Raw genomic sequence first — 23,331 nt, forward strand, 5'->3', positions numbered from 1 at the left:
ACCTGAATCCACTCATTATGCTGCTATGTGCCTGATGACATAGATTTCATTGCTGAGTGATATTGCATTGTACGTAAGTACCACAACTTCTGTATCCATTTTTCGCTTTCTGTGATATTGAACTTGTACGGTGAACAAGGTTCTTGTAAACAGAGCCGTCCCAAACTTTGGGGTGGCTGTGTCTTTTTGATTTTAATTTCCCTAAGCTATAGGACCATAAGTGGAAGTGCCCTAGGCTCTGTTGCTTTGTTTTTTGGATGTTTCAGGAAACACCATACACTTCTCCAGAGTGGCTGCTGGTAATTTACATCCCGCCCATCAGCATAACAAGGCTCCCAGTTCTCCATGGCCTGTCCTGCCTTTCTGGATTTTACACTTTTTTCAGATGGCCCTTTAGACCGGGGGGCAGTGAGACTTCATTGTAGTGCAGATTTCCTTTGCAAGCTTGCTTGGTTGGCCAAAAAGGGCGTATGCGTTTTTTCCTGAATATATTCAGGAAAAAAGGCATACGCCCTTTTTGGCCAAGTGCATCATTGTGGACGTTCTGCCTCTTTTCCTATGTTTTACATGCAATTCCAGTCTACCTCCTGAAATCGGTTTCCTGCAATTCTGCCCCGCTTTCAACTCCTCTTGGCAGCCTTACTTCAATATATTTTTGGAAGATAGCTGTCATTTATAACTCTGCAGGTTTGTGAATTACAGTGCCCCTGAGCTCCTTTCTTCAACTCGCTTTCTTGTGAGCTGGCCGCAACACCGCAGGATTGCTTCAGGCCCTAGTTTGTTTCCGGCACGGCATGCTGAGCCTTTGGTTAATTCCTCTTCCTGGTGGGAAATGAGAGTTAAATTTGCCCGTCCAGACAGCTCCAGCTAGTCTCTCATTGGTTCTCCCTATTCCTGTTCATTTTCCACAGAAATTGCAAACTGGGCCAAACAGGATGTTAAAGGCACTGACTCTCCAAGTGGGGAGAGTGTTAGTAAAGCGTCTGGAATGTTGCACCCGAGTACCAGGGGACGTAAACTGAGACACATTTGAACACGTTTTCCGATCACACGGTGGATCATACTCTGGGTTCCACATGCATGTTTTAGCTGAAGGAAGAATCCCTTAAACATGGAGAGTTGAGACCCATGGAATGGGTACCATGCAATATGACTTCAAAGGGTCTGCATTTGCTCACCGAACCTCACCAATCCTATCACTGCTGCGTTTATGCCACTGTACACACGCTTGATTCTCTTTGGGTGACATATAAATCCATAGTTTTTAAGATTCTTACTAGTTAGGTATATTGTTAGGAGTTTAATATGGGGTGTTGAGTCCACTTCGTTGAGCAAGGAGTAGCACTTGTCTATTATATATTTGGCTTATGGAACGATATCTGTGCTAATTTCAATCTCTTGTTGTATGCAGCACCCCAACTCACCTTTCCCCTTAAGCAAGCATAAATTGGTTTTCTACATTTGACACTCTGTTCTGTTTAGTAATTTAGTTCCTGTGTAACCAAGTTTACATTCCGTGTAGTAGTGATATCTTATGATGTTTCTTTTTCTGTGTGACTTATTTTTTTATTTTTTTATTTATTTTTTTTTTTGCGGTACGTGGGCCTCTCACTGTTGTGGTTTTTCCCATTGCGGAGCACAGGCTCCGGACGCGTAGGCTCAGCGGCCATGGCTCACAGGCCCAGCCGCTCCGCGGCATGTGGGATCTTCCCGGAGCGGGGCACGAACCCATGTCCTCTGCATCGGCAGGCGGACTCTCAACCACTGCGCCACCAGGTAAGCCCTGTGTGACTTATTTCACTTAGAATCATCGTACCTGAATCCACTCATTATCCTGCTACGGGCCTGATGACATAGATTTCATTGCTGAGTGATATTGCATTGTACGTAAGTACCACAACTTCTTTATCCATTTTTCGCTTTTTGCGATATTGAACTTGTACCGTAAACGAGGTTCTTGTAAACAGAGCCATCCCAACCTTTGGGGTGGCTGTGTCTTTATGATTTTAATTTCCCTAAGCTATAGGACCATAAGTGGAAGTGCCCTAGGCTCTGTTGCTTTGTTTTTTGGATGTTTCAGGAAACACCATACACTTCTCCAGAGTGGCTGTTGGCAATTTACATCTCACCCATCAGCATAACAAGGCTCCCTGTTCTCCATGGCCTGTCCTGCCTTTCTGGATTTTACTCTTTTTTCAGAAGGCCCTTTGACCGGGGGGCAGTGAGACTTCATTGTAGTGCAGATTTCCTTTGCGAGCTTGCTTGGTTGGCCAGAAAGGGCGTATGCGTTTCTTCCTGAATATATTCAGGAAAGAACGCATACACCCTTTTTGGCCAAGTGCATCATTGTCGACGTTCTGAGTCTTTTCATATGTTTTCAGTGCAATTCCAGTCTACCTCCTGAAATAGGTTTCCTGCAGTTCTGCCTTGCTCTCAGTGCCTCTTCATAGCCTTACTTCAATATACTTTTGGAAAATAGTTGGCCTTTATAACTCTGCAGGTTTTTGAATTGCAGTGGCCCTTAGCTCCATTTTTCAGCTCTTATTTTTGTGATCTTGCCTCATATCCACAGGATTTCTTCAGGCCCTATTCTTCTTCTGGGGCGCCTTGCTCTGCCTTTGGTTAATTCTTCTTCCTGAATTGAAATTAGAGTGACATGTGCCCATTGAAACCGCTACAGCTATTTTCTCACTGGTTCCCCCTATTCCCATTCATCCTCCGCACTAACTGCAGACTGTGTGATACCGGAACTTAAAGGCATTGACTCTCCATGTGGAGATGTTGTTAGTAAAGTGGCTGGAATGTTGATCCGGAGCCCCAGGAGAGGAAAATGAGGTGCATTTTAGAAACCTTTCCCGATCATATGGTATATCAACCGCTGGATTTCCCATGCATGGTTTAGCTGTAGGAAGATTCCCTTCAACTTGGAGTGTTGGGACCCTTGGAATAAGTAGCATGAAGTATTGCATTAAACTTTCGGCAGTTGCTCACCAAAGCTCTCCAATCCTTTCAGCCCCAAGTGTCCAGCCTTATGTCTTATCCAGCTGTGGGTTTATATGTGGTCATTCCAGGTTGCATCACAGCCCCTGAGCGAATTTTGTAAGAATTTTTCTCTCTTTCATTGTTTCTGCGTTTTGGTTTTAAAATTTATTTCTATAATGGGGTTTAGCTCATTTTCACTGCTGTGTTTGTGCCGCTCTGCTCACACTTGATTCCCTTATGGAGATATATCAATACATGGGTTTTAAGATTCTTATTACTCAGATATATTTCTCTGCGGTTTATAGGGTGTGTTGAGGCCAGTTCATTGAGCAAGGTGTAGATCTTGTCTGATACCTATTTGGTTTATTGAACGGTATCTGTGCTAATTTCAAACTCTGGTTTTATACATCACCCCACCTCTCCTTTCCCCTTAAGCTGACATAAGTGTGTTTTCTAAATGTGAGACACTGTTCTGTTTTGTAATTCATTTTTTGTGCAGCCATATTTATCCTCCCTCTATAAGTGATATCTTATGATATGTTTCTTTTTCTGTTTGACTTATTTCAAGTAGTATTATCGGACCTCAATCCACTCTTTATCCTTCTACTAGCCTTATTACATTGATTTCATGGTGAAGAGATATTCCATTGTACATAAGTACCACATTTTCTTTATCCATTGTTCTCTTTCCTGGGATATTTAAGGTGTACTGAAGTTGAGGTTCTTGTAAACAGAGTAGCCCTAAACTGTGGTGTGCTTGTGTCTTGTTGATTTTTAGACTTCCCTAGATATACTCCCGTGATTGGAAGTGCCCTATGCTCTGTCGCTCTGTTTTTTAGATGATTTAGGAACCACCATACACTTCTCCAGAGTGGCTCTCGGCAGTTCACACACTGTCCATCAGCGTATAAAGGCTCCCTGTTCTCCATGGCCTGTCCTGCATTTCTGGTTTTTACAATTTTTTCGGATGGCCCTTTTGACCGGTGGGAAATGAGACTTCTTTGTTGTGCACATTTGCATTGCTTGCTTGCTTGGTTGCCCATAAAGTGCGTATGCGTTTTTTCCTGGATATATTCAGGAAAAAACGCATACTCCCTTTTGGGCCAACTGCATCATTGTCGAAATTCTGCCGCTTTTCATGTGCTTTAAAGGCGAGTCCAATCTATCTCTTGAAATCTGTTTCTTGCAATTCTGTCTTGCATTCAGATCCTCTTCTTTGCCTTACCTCAACATATTTTTGGACGTTAGTTTTCATTTATAACTCTGCAGGTTTGTGAATTGCAGTGACCCTGAGCTCCATTTTTTAAGTTGCTCTTTTGTGAGCTGGCCTCAAAACCGCAGGATTGCTTCAGGCCCTATTTTGGCTCTGGCGAGGCGGGCTGAGCCTTTTTTTAATTCTTATTCTTAATGGGAAATTAGAGTGACATGTGCCCGTCCAAACCCCTACAACTATTCTCTCATTGGTTCCCCCTGTTCCCGTTCATCCTCCTCACAATTTGCAAAATGTGTGAAACAGAAGTTTAAATGTGCTGATTCTCTAAGTGGGGAGATTCTAAGTAACGTGGCTGGAATGATGAACAGGAGCACCAGGAGAGGATAAATGAGGTGCATTTTAGACACATCTCCCGATCACATGGTGTACAGTCCTCTGGGTTTTCCATGCATGTTTTAGCTCTAGGAAGATTCCTTGAACCTGCAGATTTGGGACCCATTGAATGGGTACCAGGTAGTATTACTTTAAAGGGTGTGCATTTCCTCACCCAACCTCACATTTCTCTTAGCGCGAACAGTTTCCAGCCTTATGTCTCATCCTGCTGTGGGTCTAGATGTGTTCAATCCATGTTGCATCACCGTCCCTGAGGAAAAGTTGTAAGAGGTTTTCTCTGTCTCTCTGTCGTTTATTTTTTTCAATTTATTACTATGTTGTTTACAGCTGATTTTCAAAGCTCTGTTTCTTGCTGCTGTACATCCACTTGATTCACGTACAGAGAGACATCAATAATTTCTTTTTCAGATTCTTACCAGTCATAGATATTCTTTTCCGGTGACTTGAGTGTGCTGAGTGCAGTTCTTTTAGCTACCGTGTAGGCCTTGTTGATTATCAGTTTGGTATTTGGAATGGTATCTTTGCTAATTTCAACCTCCTGGATGATGCCTCACCCCTCCCCACCTTTCCCGTTTAGCAGCCTTACGCGTGTTTTCTACATATTTATGTCACTTAGAATGATCATACGTAACTCCTCCGGAGTTGTTACAACTGGCCATATTTCATTGATTTCCAGGCTGAGTAATATTCCACTCTACATAAGTACCACATCTCTATCCATTTTTTCCCTCCAGAGACATTTAAGTTATATCCTAGTCGAGGATCTTTTAAACAGAGAAGCAGTAAACATTGGGGTGCCTGTGTCCTCTCGATTTTTGTTTTTCCCAAGATATACGCCCATGAGTGCAAGTGCCCTATGCTCTGTAGCTCATTTTTTAGATGCTTTAGTAAACACAATACACTTCTCCAGAATGGCCGTTGGCAATATACATTTCCACTATAAGCCTCACAGGGCTCCCTCTTCTCCTTGCCCTGTCCTGCATTTCTGGCGTTTACACTTTATGAGGATGGCTCTTCTGACTGATGCGAAGTGATATCTTTTGTAGTATTGATTTCCAGTGCCCACCTGTTTGGTTGGCTAAAAAAGTGTATGCCCTTTTCTTGAATATATACAGAAAAAAACGCATACAGCCTTTTTGGCCAACTGCAATGTCGGCAATGTTCAGCCCCTTTTCTTGTGCTTAATGGCGAGTCCTTTCTACCTCCTCAAATCCCTTTCCTGCCATTCTCCCTTGCTTGCCAATCCTCTTCTCTGACTTTCCTCAAGACATTTTTCAGTGATAGATATTTTCAACTCTGCAGTTTCGTGAATTTTACTGCCCCTGAGTTCCATTGTTCAACTTGTGTTTATGGGAACTGGCCACAAAGCAGTGGGATTTCCTCAAGCCCTATACTGTTTCCATGGGCAACCCTAGCCTTTGGTCAATTCATCTTCCTGATTGGAAATTAGAGTGACATGTGCCTGTCTGAACACCTAGGACTTGTCTCTCATTGTTCCTCATCCTTCTGCTTCATCCTCTGGACAAATTCCAAACTGTACGCAACAGGATGTTGACAGTGTTGACATCTCCAAGTGGGGAGACTGTTAGTAAAGACGCTGGAGGGGTGAACCCGAGCACCAGGAGATGAGGAGATGAGATGCCTTTTCCAAACTCTTCCCGATCAGACGGTATACCATCCTCTGGATGTGACAGACATGTTTTAGCAGTAGGAAGAGTCCCATTCATGTAAGGAGAACACCAGGGCTTTTTCAAAATCAGTGTCTCCCCGAAACCCAAACTGGGGAGTTTTTTAAGCTACGGCTACACATATGTTCATTAAGGGCCTTGGGAAGTAGGCAGAGTCCAAACTTTAGATGACTGAAGTCTTCAGGGTCAGAAGCACTCACCACCGGCTTCCCTTAGGTTACACTTTAACTGTCATTGATAGATGATGTCAATAAAAATATCTATTCTTTTTCCGATTATTTCCCCTTATAGGTTATTGCACAATATTGAGTGTAGTTCCCTGTGCTATACAGTAGTTCCTTGTTGATGATCTATTTTATACATAGCAGTGTGTATGTGTTAATTCCAAACTGTTAATTTATCCCTCCTCCCACCTTTCCCCTTTGGTAATAATAAATTATAAGATTTTATACTTCTCAGAAATGGGGGAGCTGAAAGAGAGGTATCATTTTCAATGGAAAAGCATTTAAAACAAGATTGAAGCTTTAACCAAGATTATTAGATGTACATCCTTGGAAAGAAATCACTTCATTTCTCTAATATTGACCTGATAAATAAGACAAACCTTTTCACTGAACTTGCTTATAATAAAGTGATGGAAATATCAAATGGAAGTGTTAGAAACATCTTATTTTACCCGAGCCTTATAAACTGTTCTATGTTAACTACAGTTTGGCTCACACATCTGTTCATTGAAGTTACAATAGTCTCAATTTCTGTTACTGATCCTCCAGAGTGGACCCCAACAAGGGTCCCCCTGCCCAGTGTCATTGGGGCCAACAGATCGAGACTGAGTTTGGTTCCCAAGCAAAGGAAACTTTATATTTTCATCAGAGAATGGAGAGGTGAGAGCATGCACTACCCCGTGGGCTGTGGGCTGGGCTGCTGTGTAGAGATCCTGTCAGAGTCAGTGGGAGGGAGGGGGCGGAGCTCTCAAGGGCCGGGTTGGCTGCAGCTCAGGCTCTATATCTCGGAGTCTGCACTGGGCCCCAGGAGCTGAGGTGTCGACCCAGCCATTCTGCACCAGGAAATCTGGTCTGAAGTGCCGGGTGTGGAACCTCTGCATGCGGGACCCTAGGAGCACGTGAAATTAGACAAAGCACAAAGGATAAAAAAGGTCAGACTTGACTTTATTGCCCACATTCTATTTTTATCTCCCAGGGATTTTTAATGGGCTTTGCTGGGGACAAACCCCTCCTCTGCCTTTTGTCCCGTTCCTCATTCTTGGAGTGCTGAGGGTGCAGACCCTTCTTCTGTAACTGCTGAGTGCTGAGTTGGGAGCCCTCATACCAGGGGACGAGGGTCAGAACTTCTCCCCAGCAGCCTCCAGGTGACGTTGATTGGCCCCAGGACCCCTGCCTCCCTGCTCGTCCGCCTGAGCACCAGCATTGGAAGTGTTATAGATTCTAATGACCTTTAAGGGTCCAGGAAAGAGATGTGCAGAGACGCTGTGGGGGCCGGTTTCACCCCGCCCCACATTTGTTCGGCCACCTTAGGCTGACCGTTTCTGCCAGCCTAGATGCTCTGACCAGTAGTCTGCTCTTTCTTCAATTAGGCCCCTGAATTAACGTAAAAACAGCACCAGGTGTCAGAGCCCTGCCCGCTCAACTCCCAGACAGTCCAGGGTCAGTGGTGATCAAGGACCATGATGGCCACTGAGTCAACAGCCTTTTGAAGTAAACAGGAGTCCAGCCGGTCTTATTGGTCACCATCATCACGGTGTCTGTAGGCTTTTCTATGGTGACGGTGTGATATACGGTTCCCCCGCCAAGATTATTAGCTCCCCTCCGGGTGCAGGAAGTCCTGCAAGCAGTAGTCTACTCCTTCGGGACACACTATTGTTGTTTTATGAGAGAAACTCCAGGTCAAGTGATGTTCACACGAGTCGTCATGGTGCCCTGTTGCCCCCGGTTATCTCTCTGGATGTTGGAGTTGGAGGGCCTCCTCACTCGAGGTCGGTGTGCCCACGGAGCGAACCCTGCAACTTCAGGGCATGGTTGGTGATTAGGATCACCACGTGGGGTCCTTTTCCCTTAGGAGGGAGGTGGCCTTTTGGGCTGCTGATTTCCAGGTTTTTAGATACCGCCAGTATCTTGGCCAGATGTGGCAGTGGGCCAAGCCCCTTGGTGACTGTAGTTTATCCTACCTGGATGGCATTCTTGCGTTGTTCCATTTCAAGTGGTCCCAGTTTTTGCACTAATTCTCCAATGGCGATTCACCTTTCACCGGGAATGGAAAGGTCAAAGGGTTTAGCTCAATTAGGGAGTTCCAGGGCAAGGGTCTGAATTGACTGCTCTTTCCATTCTTGAAAGGCCACTTCTGGATTCTGTTCAAAAGGATCATCATCTTTTCCTTTCAGTGTTTCATATAGAGGCCCAGCTAGTAGACTGTAGTTAGGGATCCAGAAGCAGCAAACCCTGGCCTCCCCAGGAACCCCTAAGCTGTCTTCTAGTTTTAGAAAGGGGTAAGGCTGCAAATGGTTTCTTCCCTTTCCTGGGATGGGCTTCTCTGACCTTGTGTGAGAATGAAGCCCAGGCAGGTCACTGCAGTCTGTGATATTTGAGCTTTTTCTTGGACAACTTCTATCCTTTATTGGCTTGGTAGTTCAGAGGCCTCCTTAGTAGGGCTGGCGATCAGAATGTCGTCTGCATATTGAAGGAGGGTTTCCTTTTCCAGAGGTAGAACTTTTCGGTCGTTAGCTAAGCTTTCCCCAAAGATGGTGTGGGAATTTTTGAACCCTTGGGGCAAGACGGCCCGGAAGTATTGTTTTAGTTGTATGTTGAGTCCTGCCACTCACAAGCCAAAATTTCTTGTGACTCTGGGACTAATGGAATACAAAAGAAGGCATCATTGAAGACTAATACAGAATACCATGTCCTGGTGGTTGGTAGAATGACCAGCAGGGTGTAGGGATCAGGAGCAACTGGAGGTATATCCTCGGTGGCTTCACTGACTGTCCTGACATCCTTTACCAGGTCCCCAGCAGCCCATGGGGCTCTCGTGGTCAGGCCAATCCCAGGATATGGAGCTCTCCTGGGCAGGTACCCCACCCCCAACCCAGCCCACGGGGCTCTCATGGTCAGGCCCCTCCCAGGATACAGAGCTACCCTTGCAGGTACCGTGGCAGGGCTGGGCACACAGGAACCGTGCACATAGCCCTCATTGAAGAGCACCCCCAGCTCACCTGTCGCTCAGAGCTGACACAGAGCACCTCAGAGCAGGACTTGAACTAACAAACAGCAGCTCCGACAGGTCTGTGACCCTGGGCATCACTCTGTGTGGCCTCCCTCCACCTGGTCTTCCAGAGACTTCCACTGCACCCAGGGCACCAGGCCTCTGTCTCCAACCACCACCCACCCCTCCTCTCCCTGACTCCTGGGTTCCTCTCATTAGGAGAGGGTTTTCTTGAAGTTGTCTCCCACTCATGGGCCAGATAAAATGATTAGAAAACAAGCCAAAGCTGCAGCCCCTTGTCTATCCTGACTCTCAGGAGCCCACACCTGTTCCTTGGACCTGGCCGGTTCAGCAAGTTCCATTTTCTGCAACTGTGAGCCCCTGAGGGGTGATGATTGGCTGACCTGGGCAGCCTTACCATGCCGGCCAGCCCTCCCCAGGTGTGCCTGGGTTGAGATCAATATAAATACCACTCCAGGCAGCAAAAGCCCCTGCAGCTGTGCCTGACGCCATTTTCTCTGCCCTGTCAGCAGTCTCGGGGCTGGGCTGGTGGGAGGGAGTGAGAGGCCACGGCTTTGTGGGTGGCCCAGTGTGAGTGGGGCTCTGCTGGACTTTCTGCAGCAGTTGCCAGGCTGCCACCTGCTAAAGAAGAGGATGTGTCACCCATACCTGCTGCTGGAATTTCTCCCTGGGCAGAGGTGAGGAAGGAAAAAAGCAGTGGGGGCAGGGACAGGACGGGTATCTCAGGCAGGGAAATGGAAATCTTCCAGAAGAGCACCCAGGGCCAGGACCATCCTGGCTGGCCTGCAGGCACCAAGTCAGCTGGCATGCTGTCACTCGTGTGGCTCCATGGCCCTTCCTCTAGGTTTTCAAGTCCTTGTATATATTCAGGTGTTTTACCTGGGAAGGGCGGGAACAGTTCAGCAGCAACTGGCCTGGGGCTCAGCTCACGTTTACTCACAGATGTCTCGGCACGGTGCCCCAGCTTTGCAATGAGGACGCTTGTTGTGTGGGGGCTGCTGGCTGAATGGGAGACGATTCCCCACCACTGACCAACTTCAGAATTGTTTACAACTGGAGCAAGTGCCCTGATACGGTTTTCCTCTGAGTAACTGGTGGGTTCTGTTTTTTTTTTTCTCTTTTTTGTTTTTGGTTCAAGGTAGATTTTATTCCTCTTTTTTGTATTTACAGATATAAGCATGGAAATAATTTATTCATATAAATGTATGTGAAGGGAATAATTGTTTTTTCTGTTTTATTTTTTAAATTTTATTTCTTTTTAATTTTGAATTTTATTTTATATTTTTATACAGCAGGTTCTCATTGGTTATCTATTTTATACATATAAATGTTTACATGCCAATCCCAATCTCTCAACTCCTCCCACCACCACCCCTCCAAGAGCTTTCCCCCCTTGTTGTCCATACGATTGTTGTCTACATCTGTTGCTCTATTTATGCCTTGCAAAACGGTTAATCTGTACAGTTTTTCTAGGTTCCACATATATGCATGAATATACAAGATTTGTTTTTCTCTTTCTGACTTACTTCACTCTGTATGACAGTCTCTAGATCCATCGATGTCTCTACAAATGACCCAATTTCATTCCTTTCATGGCTTAGTAATATTCCATTTTATATATGTACCACATCTTTATGCATTCGTCTGTCTGTGGGCATTTAGGTTGCTTCCATTACCTCGATATTGTAAATAGTGATGCAATGAACATTGCGGTGAATGTCTCTTTTTGATTTATGGTTTTGTCTGGGTATATGTCCAGTCCTGGGATCGCTGTATCATATGGTAATTCTATTATTAGTTTCTTAAGAAACTCCATATTGTTCTCCATAGTGACTGTATCAACTTATATTCCCAACAATAGTGGAAGAGGGTTCCTTTTCTCCACACCCTTTCCAGCATTTGTTGTTTGTAGATTTTCAGATGATGCCCATTCTAACAGGTGTGAGGTGATACCTCATTGTTGAGTCCATTTCGTTGAGCAGGGGGTAGGTCTTGTCTATTACATATTTGGCTTATGGAACGGTATCTGTGCTAATTTCAATCTCTGGTTTTATGCAGCACCCCCTTAACTCACCTTTCCCTTTAAGCAAGCATAAGTTGGTTTTCTAATCTTGAGACCCTGTTCTGTTTTGTAATTCAGTTCATGTGTAGCCAAGTTTACATTCCGTGCATTAGTGATACCTTATGATGTTTCTTTTTCTGTGTGACTTATTTCACTTAGAATCATCATGCCTCAATCCACTCATTATGCTGGTACAGGCCTGGTGACACAGATTTCATTGCTGAGTGGTATTCTGTTGTACGTAAGTACCGCAACTTCTTTATCAATTATTTGTTCTCTGGGATATTTAACTCGTACTGTAGAAGAGGTTCCTGTAAACAGAGCCGTCCCAAATTTTGGGGTGGCTGTGTCTTTTTGATTTTAATTTCCCTAAGCTATAGGACCATAAGTGGAAATGCCCTAGACTCTGTTGCTTTGTTTTTCAGATGTATCAGGAAACACCATACACTTCTCCAGAGTGGCTGTTGGCAATTTACATCCCGCCCATCAGCATAACAAGGCTCCTTTTTCCCCATGGCCTGTCTTGCCTTTCTGGATTTTACACTTTTCTCAGATGGCCCTTTAGACCGGGGGGAAGTGACACTTCATAGTAGTTCGGATTTCCATTGCAAGCTTGCTTGGTTTGCCAAAAAGGGCATATGTGTTTTTTCCTGAATATATTCAGGAACAAACTCATACGCCCTTTGTTGCCAAGTGCATCATTGTCGATGTTCTGCCTCTTTTCCTATGCTTTAAATGCAATTCCAGTCTACCTCCTGAAATCGGTTTCCTGAAATTCTGCCCCGCTTTCAAGTCCTCTTCGCAGCCTTACTTCAATATATTTTTGGACGTTATCTGTTATTTATAACTCTCCAGGTTTGTGAATTACAGGGCCCCTGAGCTCCTTTCTTCAACTCGCTTTCTTGTGAGCTGGCCGCAAACCCGCAAGACTGCTTCAGGCCCTAATCTGCTTCTGGCAGGGCACGCTGAGCCTTTGGTTAATTTCTCTTCCTGGTGGGAAATGAGTGTTAAATATACCCGTCCAGACACCTACCTCACTCTCAACCCCTTGGTGATGTGGGTCCTCTGGTTTGTGGCCACCTTTGCTGGGTTCCTCACCTTTCGATGATGTGGCCCCACTAGTGTGAGGACACTCCTGCTTGGTTCTCATCCACGTGGTTATGTGGACCCCCTGGTGAGAGTCTGTTCCTGGCTTTGTTCCTCACCCACCTGTGAGGGAGACCCTCTGCTGATAGGTCACTCCTGCATGGCTGGCACACATTGCCTTGGTGAAGTCAGCCGTGTGGTGGCAGTTGGAGCGTGCTGGGAATCTCCTCCCCCCGGTGATGAGGACCCTCTTGCGTCAGGCCCTAACTGCTGGACTCACCAACTTTTCTTAGGGAGCCCGGTGATGCTTTGGCACTCCTCTTAGGATCCCATCTCCATGGGGTTGTGGGCCTTCTGCTCTGAGGTCCCAACGGCTGGGTTGTTCACATTTTCATGATGTGGGCTCTCTGGTGTTCACAGAAGCCTGGATCCCATAGCCTCTGTGCTCTTGGCCGCCTGCTGGGAGGTTCCAACTGCTGGATTCCTCACTTTTTTAATTTTTTGGGCCCTCTGTTGTGAGGATCCTCCTGCCTGCCTCACTCCCATCCCCTTCGTGATGTGTGTCGTCTGGTTTGAGGCCACATGTGCTGGGTTCCTCACCTTTCGATGATGTGGGACCAATGGTCTTAGGAGACTCCTGCCTGGTTCACATCCCCTTGGTGATGTGGGCCCTCTGTTGAGAGTCTGATCCTGGCTGGGTTCCTCACCCATCTGTGAGGTGGGCCGTCTGATGTGAGGTCACTCCTGCCTGGCTTGCTCACCTCGCCTTGTGGACATGAGCCCTCTGGTGGCACTTGGAGCCTGCTGGGAGCCTCCTCTCCTCGGTGATGAGGGCCCTCTGGCATCAGGCCTTAACTGCTGGGCTCCCCACATTTTGTGATGTGCGCCCAGTGGTGCGAGGACACTCCAGCCAGGTTCACATCCCCATTGGGGTGTGGGCCTTCTGCTCTGAGGTCCCAAAGCCTGGGTTGCTCACAGTTTCATGATGTGGGCTCTCTGGTATTAGTTCACTCCTGCCTGCATCCCATAGCTTCTGTGCTCTGGGCCGCCTGCTGGGAGGTTCCAACTGCTGGATTCCTCACCTTTCTTATTCTTTGGGCCCTCTGATTTTAGGCTACTCCTGCCTGCCTCACTCCCATTCCCTTTGTGATATGTGTCCTCTGATTTGAGGCCACATGTGCTGGGTTCCACACCTTTCGATGATGTGACCCCACTGGAGGGAAGACAGTCCTGACTGGTTCCCATCCCCTTGCTGATGTGGGCCCTCAGGTGAGAGTCTGATCCTGGCTGGGTTCCTCACCCTTCTGTGAGGTGGGCCCTCTGCTGTGAGGTCAATCATGCCTGTCTGGCACAGGTCACCTTGGCGACGTGGGCCCTCTGGTGGCAGTTGGAGTGTGCTGGGATCCTCCTTCCCTCAGTGATGAGGGCCCTCTTGCCTTAGGCCATAACTGCAGGGCTCCCCACATTTTCTGATGTGCGCCAAGTGAGTGAGGAGACTCTTGCCAGGTTCCCATCCCCATGGCGATATGGGCCTTCTGCTCTGAGGTCAAAACGGCTGGCTTGCTCACAGGTTCATGATGTGGGCCCTCTGCTGTGAGTTCACTGCGGCCTGGATCCCATAGCCTCGGTGCTCTGGGCCACTTGCTGGGAGGTTCCAACTGCTGGATTCCTCAACTTTTATATTCTATGGACCCTGTGTTGTGAGGCCAGTCCTGCCAGCCTCATTCCGAACCCCTTGGTGATGTGGTTCCTCTGGTTTGAGGACACATGTGCTGGGATCCTCACCTTTCGATGATGTTGTCCCACTGGTGTGGGGACACTCCTGCCTGGTTCCCATCCCCTTGGTGATGTGGGCCCTCTGGTGAGAGTCTGATCCTGGCTGTGTTCCTCACCCTTCTGTGAGGTGGGCCCTCTGCTGTGAGGTCACTCCTGCCAGGCTGGCACACATCACCTTGGCGACGTTGGCCCTCTGGTGGCAGCTGGAGCCTGCTGGGAGCCTCCTCCTCTCGGTGATGAGTGCCCTCTAGCGTCAGGCCCTAACTTCTGAGCACCCCACGTTTTCTGATGTGAGCCCAGTGATGCCAGGACACTCCTGTCATGTTCCCATCACCATGGGGATGTGGGCCTTCTGCTCTGAGGTCCCAATGTCTGGGTTGCTCACAGTTTCATGATGTGGGCTGTCTGGTGTTAGTTCACTCTGGCCTGGTTCCTCTAGCCTCTGTGCTCTGGGCCGCCTGCTGGGAGGTTCCAACTGCTGGATTCCTCACCTTTCTTATTTTTGGGCCCTCTGTTATGAGGCTCCTCCTGCCTGCCTCACTCCCAGCCCCTTGGTGATGGGTGTCCTATGGTTTGAAGCCACATGTTCTGGGTTCCTCACCTTTAGATGATGTGGCCCTACTCATGTGAGGACACTCCTGCCTGGTTCCAATCCATTTGGTGATGTGGGCCCTCTGGTGCGAGTCTGATCCTGACTGGGTTCGTCACACTTCTCTGAGGTGGGCCCTCTGCTGTGAGGTCATTCGTGCCTGGTTGGCACACATCGCCTTGGCGACGTCAGCCCTCTGGTGGCAGTTGGAGCCTGCTGGGAGCCTCCTTCCCTTGGTGATGAGGGTCCTCTGGCGTCAGGCCCTAACTGCTGGTCGCCCCAAATTTTCTGATACGTTCTCAGTGGTGCGAGGACACTCCTACCAGAATTCCATCCCCATGGGGATGTGGGCCTCCTGCTCTGAGGTTCCAATGGCTGGGTTGCTCAGTTTCATGACATGGGCCCTCTTCTGTGAGTTCACTGTGGCCTGGATCTCATGGCCTCGGTGCTCTGGGCCGCCTGCTGGGAGGTTCCAACTGCTGGATTCCTCACTTTTTTATTCTATGTGCCCAGTGTTGTGAGGTTACTCCTGCCTGCCTCACTCCGAGGTCCTTGGTGATGTGGGTCCTCTGGTTTGAGGACACATGTGCTGAGTACCTCAGCTTTTGATGATGTGACCCCACTGATGTGAAGACACTCCTGCCTGGTTCCCATCCCCTTGGTGATGTGGGCCCTCTGGTGAGAGTCTGATGTTGGCTGGGTTTCTCACCCTTCTGTGAGGTGGGACCTCTGCTGTGAGGTAACTCCTGCCTGGCATGCTCACGTTGCCTTGGCAATGTGAGCCCTCAGGTGGCAGTTGGAGCCTGCTGGGAATCTCCTCCCCTCAGTTATGAGAGCTCTGGATAAAACACATATGCCCTTTTTTGCCAAGTGCATTATTTTCCAAGTTCTGTCTCTTTTCCTATGCTTTAAGAACTACTCCCGTGTACGTTCTGAAATCAGTTTCCAGCAATTCTGCCCGGCATTCAAGTCCTCATCGCAGCCTTACTTCAGTATAATTTTGGATGATAGCTGTCATTTATAACTCCGCAGGTTTCTGAATTACAGTGCCCTTGAGCTGCTTTCTTCAACTCGCTTTCTTGTGAGCTGGCCGCAACACCGCAGGATCTCCTCAGGCCCTAATCTAGTTCCAGCATGGCACTCAGAGCCTTTGGTTCATTTATCTTCCTGGTGGGAAATGAGAGTTAAATTTGCCCGTCCAGACACCTACAGATAGTCTCCCATTGCTTCTCCTTATTCCTGTTCATCTTCCGAAGAAATTGCAAACTGGGCCAAACAGGAGGTTAAAGGCACTGACTCTCCAAGTGGGGAGAGTGTTAGTAAAGCGTCTGGAATGTTGCACCCGAGTACCAGGGGACGAAAACTGAGACACATTTGAACACGTTTCCCGATCACACGGTGGATCATACTCTTGGTTCCACATGCATGTTTCAGCTGAAGGAAGAATCCCTTAAACATGGAGAGTTGAGACCCATGGAATGGGTACCATGCAATATGACTTCAAAGGGTCTGCATTTGCTCACCAAACCTCACCAATCCTATCACTGCTGCGTTTATGCCACTGTACACACGCTTCATTCTCTTCCGGAGACATATAAATCCATAGGTTTTAAGATTCTTACTAGTCAGGTATATTGTTAGGCGTTTAATATGGGGTGTTGAGTCCACTTCGTTGAGCAAGGAGTAGCTCTTGTCTATTACATATTTGGCTTATGGAACGGTATCTGTGCTAATTTCAATCTCTGGTTTTATGCAGCACCCCAAGTCACCTTTCCCCTTAAGCAAGTATAAGTTGGTTTTCTACATTTGACACCCTGTTCTGTTTTGTAATTCAGTTCCTGTGTAGCCAAGTTTACATTCCATGTAGTAGTGATATCTTATGATGTTTCTTTTTCTGTGTGACTTATTTCACTTATAATCATCGTACCTGAATCCACTCATTATGCTGCTACGGGCCTGATGACATAGATTTCATTGCTGAGTGATATTGCATTGTACGTAATTACCACAACTTCTTTATCCATTTTTCGCTTTCTGTGATATTGAACTTGTACCGTAAACGAGGTTCTTGTAAACAGAGCCGGCCCAAACTTTGGGGTGGCTGTGTCTTTTTGATTTTAATTTCCCTAAGCTATAGGACCATAAGTGGAAGTGCCCTAGGCTCTGTTGCTTTGTTTTTTAGATGTTTCAGGAAACACCATACACTTCTCCAGAGTGGCTGCTGGCAATTTACATCCCGCCCATCAGCATAACAAGGCTCCCAGTTCTCCATGACCTATCCTGCCTTTCTGGATTTTACACTTTTTTCAGATGGCCCTTTTGACTGGGGGGCAGTGAGACTTCATTGTAGTGCAGATTTCCTTTGCAAACTTGCTTGGTTGGCCAAAAAGTGCGTATGCGTTTTTTCCTGAATATATTCAGGAAAAAACGCATACGCCCTTTTTGGCCAAGTGCATCATTGTGGACGTTCTGCCTCTTTTCCTATGCTTTACATGCAATTCCAGTCTACCTCCTGAAATCGGTTTCCTGCAATTCTGCCCCGCTTTCAAGTCCTCTTGTCAGCCTTCCTTCAATATATTTTTGGACGATAGCTGTCATTTATAACTCTGCAGGTTTGTGAATTACAGTGCCCCTGAGCTCCTTTCTTCAACTCGCTTTCTTGTGAGCTGGCCGCAACACCGCAGGATTGCTTCGGGCCCTAGTTTGGTTCCGGCATGGCATGCTGATCCTTTGGTTAATTCCTCTTCCTGGTGGGAAATGAGAGTTAAATTTGCCCGTCCAGACACCTCCACCTAGTCTCTCATTGGTTCTCCCTATTCCTGTTCATTTTCCACAGAGATTGCAAACTGGGCCAAACAGGAGGTTAAAGGCACTGACTCTCCAAGTGGGCAGAGTGTTAGTAAAGCGTCTTGAATGTTGAACACGAGTACCAGGGGACGAAAACTGAGACACATTTGAACACGTTTTCCGATCACATGGTGGATCATACTCTGGGTTCCACATGCATGTTTTAGCTGAAGGAAGAATCCCTTAAACCTGGAGAGTTGAGACCCATGGAATGGGTACCATGCAATATGACTTCAAAGGGTCTGCATTTGCTCACCAAACTTCACCAATCCTATCACTGCTGCGTTTATGCCGCTGTACACACGCTTGATTCTCTTTCGGAGACATATAAATCCTTAGGTATTAAGATTATTACTAGTCAGGTATATTCTTAGGCGTTTAATGTGGGGTGTTGAGTCCACTTCGTTGAGCAAGGAGTAGCTCTTGTCTATTACATATTTGGCTTATGGAACGGTATCTGTGCTAATTTCAATCTCTGGTTTTATGCAGCACCCCAACTAACCTTTCCACTTAAGCAAGCATAAGTTGGTTTTCTACATTTGACACCCTGTTCTATTTTGTAATTCAGTTCTTGTGTAGCCAAGTTTACATTCCGTGTAGTAGTGATATCTTATGATGTTTCTTTTTCTGTGTGACTTATTTCACTTAGAATCATCGTACCTGAATCCACTCATTATGCTGCTACGGGCCTGATGACATAGATTTCATTGCTGAGTGATATTGCATTGTACGTAAGTACCACAACTTCTTTATCCATTTTTCGCTTTCTGTGATATTGAACTTGTACCGTAAACGAGGTTCTTGTAAACAGAGCCGGCCGAAACTTTGGGGTGGCTGAGTCTTTTTGATTTTAATTTCCCTAAGCTATAGGACCATAAGTGGAAGTGCCCTAGGCTCTGTTGCTTTGTTTTTTTGATGTTTCAGGAAACACCATACACTTGTTCAGAGTGGCTGTTGGCAATTTATATCCCGCCCATCAGCTTAACAAGGCTCCCAGTTCTCTATGGTCTGTCCTGCCTTTCTGGATTTTACACTTTTTTCAGATAGCCCTTTTGACCGGGGGCAGTGAGACTTCACTGTAGTGCAGATTTCCTTTGCAAGCTTGCTTGGTTGGCCAAAAAGGGCGTATGCGTTTTTTCCTGAATATATTCAGGGAAAAACGCATACGCCCTTTTTGGCCAAGTGCATCATTGTGGACGTTCTGCCTCTTTTCCTATGCTTTACATGCAATTCCAGTCTACCTCCTGAAATCGGTTTCCTGCAATTCTGCCCCGCTTTCAAGTCCTCTTGGCAGCCTTCCTTCAATATATTTTTGGAAGATAGCTGTCATTTATAACTCTGCAGGATTGTGAATTACAGTGCCCCTGAGCTACTTTCTTCAACTCGCTTTCTTGTGAGCTGGCCGCAACACCGCAGGATTGCTTCAGGCCCTAGTTTGGTTCCGGCATTGCATGCTGAGCCTTTGGTTAATTCCTCTTCCTGGTTGGAAATGAGAGTTAAATTTGCCCGTCCTCACAGCTCCAGCTAGTCTCTCATTGGTTCTCCCTATTCCTGTTCATCCTACGCAGAAATTGCAAACTGGGACAAACAGGAGGTTAAAGGCACTGACTCTCCAAGTGGGGAGAGTGTTAGTAAAGCGTCTTGAATGTTGCACCCGAGTACCAGGGGACGAAAACTGAGACACATTTGAACACGTTTCCTGATCACACGGTGGATCATAATCTGTGTTCCACATGCATGTTTCAGCTGAAGGAAGAATCCCTTAAACCTGGAGAGTTGAGACCCATGGAATGGGTACCATGCAGTATGACTTCAAAGGGTCTACATTTGCTCACCGAACCTCACCAATCCTATCACTGCTGCGTTTATGCCGCCGTACACACGCTTGATTCTCTTTCGGAGACATATAAATCCATAGGTTTTAAGATTATTTCTAGTCAGGTATATTCTTAGGCGTTTAATATGGGGTGTTGAGTCCACTTCGTTCAGCAAGGAGTAGCTCTTGTCTATTGCATATTTGGCTTATGGAACGGTATCTGTGCTAATTTCAATCTCTGGTTTCATGCAGCACCCCAACTCACCTTTCCCCTTAAGCAAGCATAAGTTGGTTTTCTACATTTGAGACCCTGTTCTGTTTTGTAATTCAGTTCCTGTGTAGCCAAGTTTACATTCCGTGTAGTAGTGATATCTTATGATGTTTCTTTTTCTGTGTGATTTATTTCACTTAGAATCATCGTACCTGCATCCACTCATTATGCTGCTACGGGCCTGATGACATTGATTTCATTGCTGAGTGATATTGCATTGTACGTAAGTACCACAACTTCTTTATCCATTTTTCGCTTTCTGTGATATTGAACTTGTACCGTAAACGAGGTTCTTGTCAACAGAGCCGGCCCAAACTTTTGGGTGGCTGTGTCTTTCTGATTTTAATTTCCCTAAGCTATAGGACCATAAGTTCAAGTGCCCTAGGCTCTGTTGCTTTGTTTTTTAGATGTTTCAGGAAACACCGTACACTTCTCCAGAGTGGCTGTTGGCAATTTACATCCCGCCCACCAGCATAACAAGGCTCCCAGTTCTCCATGGCCTGTCCTGCCTTCTGGATTTTACACTTTTTTCAGATGGCCCTTTTGACCGTGGGGCAGTGAGACTTCATTGTAGTGCAGATTTCCTTTGCAAGCTTGCTTGGTTGGCCAAAAAGGGCGTATGCGTTTTTTCCTGAATATATTCAGGGAAAAACGCATACGCCCTTTTTGGCCAAGTGCATCATTGTGGACGTTCTGCCTCTTTTCCTATGCTTTACATGCAATTCCCGTCTACCTCCTGAAATCGGTTTCCTGCAATTCTGCCCCGCTTTCAAGTCCTCTTGGCAGCCTTACTTCAATATATTTTTGGACGATAGCTGTCCTTTATAACTCTGCAGGTTTGTGAATTACAGTGCCCCTGAGCTCCTTTCTTCAACTCGCTTTCTTGTGAGCTGGCCGCAACACCGCAGGATTGCTTCAGGCCCGAGTGTGGTTCCGGCACGGCACGCTGAGCCTTTGGTTAATTCCTCTTCCTGGTGGGAAATGAGAGTTAAATTTGCCCGTCCAGACACCTCCAGCTAGTTTCTCATTGGTTCTCCCTATTCCTGTACATTTTCCGCAGAAATTGCAAACTGGGCCAAACAGGAGTTTAAAGACACTGACTCTCCAAGTGGGGAGAGAGTTAGTAAAGCGTCTTGTATGTTGCACCCGAGTACCAGGGGATGAAAACTGAGACACATTTGAACACGTTTCCTGATCACACGGTGGATCATACTCTGTGTTCCGCATGCATGTTTCAGCTGAAGGAAGAATCCCTTAAACCTGGAGAGTTGAGACCCATGGAATGGGTACCATGCAATATGACTTCAAAGGGTCTGCATTTGCTCACCGAACCTCACCAATCCTATCACTGCTGCGTTTATGCCACCGTACACACGCTTGATTCTCTTTCGGAGACATATAAATCGGTAGGTTTTAATATTCTTACTAGTCAGGTATATTCTTAGGCATTTAATATGGGGTGTTGAGTCCACTTCGTTGAGCAAGGAGTAGCTCTTGTCTATTACATATTTGGCTTATGGAACGGTATCTGTGCTAATTTCAATCTCTGGTTTCATGCAGCACCCCAACTCACCTTTCCCCTCAAGCAAGCATAAGTTGGTTTTCTACATTTGAGACCCTGTTCTGTTTTGTAATTCAGTTCTTGTGTAGCCAAGTTTACCTTCCTTGTAGTAGTGATATCTTATGGTGTTTCTTTTTCTGTGTGACTTATTTCACTTAGAATCATCATACCTGAATCCACTCATTATGCTGCTACGGGCCTGATGACATAGATTTCATTGCTGAGTGATATTGCATTGTACGTAAGTACCACAACTTCTTTATCCATTTTTCGCTTTCTGTGATATTGAACTTGTACCGTAAACGAGGTTCTTGTCAACAGAGCCGTCCCAAACTTTGGGGTGGCTGTGTCTTTTTGATTTTAATTTCCCTAAGCTATAGGACCATAAGTGGAAGTGCCCTAGGCTCTGTTGCTTAGTTTTTTAGATGTTTCAGGAAACACCATACACTTCCCCAGAGTGGCTGTTGGCAGTTTACATCCCGCCCATCAGCATAACAAGGCTCCCAGTTCTGCATGGCCTGTCCTGCCTTTCTGGATTTTACACTTTTTTCAGATGGCCCTTTTGACCGGGGGGCAGTGAGACTTCATTGTAGTGCAGATTTCCTTTGCAAGCTTGCTTGGTTGGCCAAAAAGGGCGTATGCGTTTTTTCCTGAATATATTCAGGAAAAAACGCATACGCCCTTTTTGGCCAAGTGCATCATTGTGGACGTTCTGCCTCTTTTCCTATGCTTTACATGCAATTCCTGTCTACCTCCTGAAATCGGTTTCCTGCAATCCTGCCCCGCTTTCATGTCCTCTTGGCAGCCTTACTTCAATATATTTTTGGACGATAGCTGTCATTTATAACTCTGCTGGTTTGTGAATTACAGTGCCCCTGAGCTCCTTTCTTCAACTCGCTTTCTTGTGAGCTGTCCGCAACACCGCAGGATTGCTTCAGGCCCTAGTGTGGTTCCGGCACGGCATGCTGAGCCTTTGGTTAATTCCTCTTTCTGGTGGGAAATGAGAGTTAAATTTGCCCGTCCAGACACCTCCAGCTAGTTTCTCATTGGTTCTCCCTATTCCTGTACATTTTCCGCAGAAATTGCAAACTGGGCCATACAGGAGGTTAAAGGCACTGACTCTCCAAGTGGGGAGAGTGTTAGTAAAGCGTCTGGAGTGTTGCACCCGAGTACGAGGGGACGAAAACTGAGACACATTTGAACACGTTTCCTGATCACACGGTGGATCATAATCTGTGTTCCACATGCATGTTTTAGCTGAAGGAAGAATCCCTTAAACTTGGAGAGTTGAGACCCATGGAATGGGTACCATGCAATATGACTTCAAAGGGTCTGCATTTGCTCACCGAACCTCACCAATCCTATCACTGCTGCGTTTATGCCGCTGTACACACGCTTGATTCTCTTTCGGAGACATATAAATCCGTAGTTTTTAAGATTATTTCTAGTCAGGTGTATTCTTAAGCGTTTAATATGGGGTGTTGAGTCCACTTCGTTGAGCAAGGAGTAGCTCTTGTCTATTACATATTTGGCTTATGTAACGGTATCTGTGCTAATTTCAATCTCTGGTTTCATGCAGCACCCCAACTCACCTTTCCCCTTAAGCAAGCATAAGTTGGTTTTCTACATTTGAGACCCTGTTCTGTTTTGTAATTCAGTTCTTGTGTAGCCAAGTTTACCTTCCGTGTAGTAGTGATATCTTATGGTGTTTCTTTTTCTGTGTGACTTATTTCACTTAGAATCATCATACCTGAATCCACTCATTATGCTGCTACGGGCCTGATGACATAAATTTCATTGCTGAGTGATATTG

The sequence above is a fragment of the Leucopleurus acutus genome (assembly GCF_964270905.1).
Source record: "Leucopleurus acutus genome assembly, chromosome: 1".
Taxonomy (NCBI): domain Eukaryota; kingdom Metazoa; phylum Chordata; class Mammalia; order Artiodactyla; family Delphinidae; genus Leucopleurus; species Leucopleurus acutus.